This window comes from Siphateles boraxobius, unplaced genomic scaffold (genome assembly GCF_051911475.1).
Source record: "Siphateles boraxobius isolate OS27281-9 unplaced genomic scaffold, OSU_SipBor_1 41, whole genome shotgun sequence".
Taxonomy (NCBI): domain Eukaryota; kingdom Metazoa; phylum Chordata; class Actinopteri; order Cypriniformes; family Leuciscidae; genus Siphateles; species Siphateles boraxobius.
Window position 1 is genome coordinate 42,655,845 of NW_027509042.1, and position 4,774 is coordinate 42,660,618.

Consider the following 4,774-nt stretch of genomic DNA (forward strand, 5'->3'; position numbering starts at 1 on the left):
ATGTTAATATAATGCACTTTTATTCTGATTAAAATATTTGTATATTTAAAAGTTAAAGTAATCGGAATGCATGATTTTGAAGATGACCCGATTCCCTTCATTAATCTTTGTATTTTAAATAAGTATTCTAATATAATTTAAATAAAACTTTTAATATCATTTGAATATAGAACATCCTAGCAGCTGCATAGCAACACCCTGGCAACCACTCAGAACACTTAGTAGAGTAAAGTTTTGCATATAGGCAAACACACTCATACTTTCCTAAGAAAGTCTAGCACTGATATTACGGCACTATAAGAGTTAAAGTTGAGGAAAGTGTAATGTTTGGGCTGTGGTGGCACAGCAGGTAGGCTGAGGTGAAGGTGGGGGATTTAACTAGAGATACTAAACCTTATTCTGTCACCTGCAGTTCTCCGGCAGGGTGTAAACCAGAAGAAGCTGCTGTCCTGCAGAGTTTCATTAACCTGCCTGCATGTCTCTAAAACCCTGCTTTACGCTTAATCAAACTGCAGCCGCTGCAGCTTCAGCGCTTCACACGCTTTTCCCAGCATGCACTGCAGGACACATGTGTGATGGACCCGACACAGTTTCAGTCCAATGAGGGTCATCTATAATAGGAGAGAGACAGGTCTGCACTGTACTATTATATAACAGAGGTCAGACATTAATGATTGCCAGATTTTATTCTAATTGACAAAATAATAATTTACTGTAAAAAATATATATATTTAAAAAAATGGTAACACTATATAAGGTCCCATTGGTTAACGTTAATGCATTAACTAGCATGAACTAACAATGAGCAATACATTTGTTACAATATTTATTCATTTTAACGTTATTTACTGTAACAACAAAATACAACTTGTTAGTTCATGTTAGATCAGGTCTATTAAATAATATTAACAGATTCAACTTTCAATTTCAATACTGTATTGGTAGATTAAATTAATGCTTTAGAAATATTTTTTCATTAGTATTAGTTCATGCAGTAAACCAGTGATAACACATATTATTGTAACTAGAAATATTGGATGGATGGATGGATGGATGGATGGATGGATGGATGGATGGATGGATGGATGGATGGATGGATGGATGGATGGATGGATGGATGGATGGATGGATGGATGGATGGATGGATAGATAGATAGATAGATAGATAGATAGATAGATAGATAGATAGATAGAAATATTAGATAGATAGATTGATTTTAGTTGAGCTGATTTATAGGCCAAACCATGCAAAATTATCAATACCAAAAGACAAGGGAACCATGCAAATGCAAAATAGCATACAAGCATGCATACTATGCTTGTTATTTCTGTCTTACATACAGCAATAGCAAGAATGCTACTCCAATTTGAGCCATTTTTTTAAAGGTTGCATATTATTTTTATTATATTTTATTATATCCACAAGAATGACAGACCTGCAATCCATCAGATAAGAACCAGTGAGTCGCCTGAGCAAAACTTTCAGACAATTTTAAATTTTACATTTAATAGCATTAAATATAATTTAGCATCCTGTCAAACGTTCAAACCAACCCATGTTCTTGTTAACAAATAAACCGGTTTCCCTCATCCTCCCATCAGGTTTAGCAGGTCTGTGCTCTGTTCCTTCAGTGATGCTGATGTTGTGGACCCTCAGGCACTGCAGTGGACGCTCACACAGATCAATCTTCCTCTGACACTTCATTTAGACTGCATTAATGTGGAATTAGGAGCCATTATGGCCATTGGCAGGCCTTGACAGTCCTGAAACGTGAGCAGTTATCCAGCCTCCTGGGAACCGTGGTGGATTTGAATGGCCCAGATCAAACTGATCCAGCCCCCGCCACAAAGCTGAAGAAGTGATTCGATTATTTAGCTCCGCATTTTCATTCAGCACTGTCATCACTGTTTTCAGTCGGCTAAAGGAATGTGCGAGGATTTTTTCCTTCACTGCTCTCTGTCTATTGAGTGTAAATGAAATGCTGGAATGATGTTATCAACCACACAACGCCAGCAAACTGTTCGGACAACAGTCGACATCCCAGTGCTGATAACAATATAGTCTACATAGCCGTAATTTGTGGGTGGGACATGTCTTTGCCAGGGTCGATATTGCATTACCTTTGTAAATCTGGATTGTTACTCATTGGCCGTGCACTATGTTGGATTAAACAGCGCTATTCTGTAGACTTTGGAGTTGCTCAGGGTGCACTATCAATCTTTCTTCATGAAACGCACTTACAAATTCACCTCGAGACATCCAGTATCTGAGAGCTATGAAAAAAAGCAAATGCTAGATAACAGCATTTTTTTTTTGTCACTTTCAGTGACATTTTCACCCCATCACCTGGTAAATTTCTGACCATTTCTCATATCACAGTTTAAGCCAGGGACACATAGTTCGGCGTCACACTGTTTCCTTGCCTCAGTGCGACTCCTTTAGATTTGGATGCTTGTGTGGCGTCTTCAATCACACAGTAATTAGGATTAAATAAGCAAAAGCTAAATGCAAGAGAAAAAGCACATTATATGTCTATGTCATGAACGTGGCCTGTGTAAAAATAGCTCGCCACCCCACATGAAAGCTATATGAATGGGCGACTCGATAATCACATCACGGCTATCTTTCAGACGTGAATGTACGAGATGACCCTGTCCGCCTTTGCATTGGTGTGTTATTATAAATGCAGTGTGTTTCCCCCTCCTCCTCTCACTGTTAGTGACCAGGCGAGTGAGAGGCACACCGATACTCCTTAAGGAGCTTTGCTCTTGGGAGGAAACCTAATCTTCTTTTTTAACGCCATCCCAAAGCTCCTCGCAGACTCTGAAAAGAAGGGGTGGAGTCGTGTGTTGAGTATCTCTGTCCCCATGAGACAGCGTCGCACTGGCCATCACACTCCGGGGAATTATCCCTCTATACGCGGGGTAAACCCCTCCGGCCTGCCCCTGCAGCGCCTCCTACAGGGAGGCTGTTTATTCAGCTTGCTTATTTGGTTTCTAAACAACTACATTGAGAGAAAAGACAGGCAGGCTGAATCCCAATTCCCATACTATCCATAGTATATAGTGTGCAAAGTTAGGTGTAGTGCATCCCGAAAAAGGATGCAAATTGCAAGCAACTTAATTATTCCAGTTTACAGTTAATTATTGATTCTTTTAGTAATTGAAAGTAGTATTTAACAAATCTGTTCACATGTAGGCTTTTTTATTTTATTTCAGCAAGGACACATTAAATTGAATCCTGAAAATCATGGTTTCCACTCAATTTTAATAACATTGGAAACAATCAGAAATGTTTCTTGATCATCAAATCATCATATTAGAATGATTTCTGAAGGATCATGTGACACTGAAGACTGGAGTAATGATGCTGAAAATTCAGCTTTGATCACAGGAATTAATTACTGTTTACAATATATTCACATAGAAAACAGTTATCTTACATTGTAAAAATGTTTCACAATTTTACTGATTTTACTGTATTTTTTTAAATCAACGCATTAAACAATCTTACTGACCCCAAAATGCTGAACGGTGAAAAATAGCCAGTATTTCGCCAATAAGTGTTAATGTTTCTTTAAATTAAAGTACCATTTATTATGAAAAAAAAAACATTTGTAAATGTTTATCTTTAAGTTTAACCATTTTTTTCTTTGTATTTTTCTCATTGAAAAGGGTTGCAAATAATTGTAATTGTTAAAGTAATTTAATTTTATGGTAATAATTATAGTTTTATGAAAACAAGTGGTCCCAAGTCTGGCATATACTCAAAATTACTTTTCCATCAGACAGCAAATGATGCTTTCAGTGCAAGAATGCAGCAAATATTATTTTCTGATTTGGTCAAAGCATTTTGAAATGTCCATGAATGTTTTCCCTATAAAAAGATCTATTTTACATAATTCATAACTCAGTACTCTTATGGTGCTTATGCCACCTATTACCGTCAGGCACTAAATACATAGGCCTAATATGTACGTAAATAAATATTTTTATTTATGCAGTTTTACATAAAGTACATAATGCACATGCATATTACTTTACTGTTTTTAATTTAAATGTTATTTAAATATTCTTTCTATTCTCTTGCATCATATATGTACCCGGAGCTCCTGGAAACCACAACAAATTCCTTGTGTGTTTGCGCACACTTGCCGAATAAAGCTCATTCTGTGATTGGGATTCAGTAAAAATAGAAAGACAGAAAAACAGAGACGTTCACAACACCAGCGTGTCTAAGACACGCGTACACAGTGCTGACAGATACAGACACAGCACACGGCTTTCTCGCTCTGTACAAGAGGTCACGGTAAATATTAACTCTGACAGAGCCGTGTGACAATCTCAAGCGGTTTCATGGGAAGAAGGTGTGAGAGATTACAGATCCAGAGATTCCTGTGAGGAGAGACAACTGACATAACTTTTCATCTCACAAACTCCTGGACTGACTCTCTGACCTTCTCTGCCAGTATTCCCAAAAACAAACGCACACTCAGCTCTACTCTCTTCAGAAAGTACAGAATCTTGTGTACTTTACCCTAATTTACAGCTATTTAAGTAACTTGTTAGTTCGTCTCTTAAACATGCTGTGGTTGCTCTGAAGATATGGCGTAGCGCTTTTAACCAGACATTTCTCGGCTGAAGATTAAAGTGACCATCCTTCTAGCATGTCTGCGTGAAAGAGAGCGTGCTTAGATGATACCAGCACAGGTCAAAGTGAAGGCAAACTGCAGGTATTTTTAATGAAGGTGCGACATTCTGACAGGACCCTGAT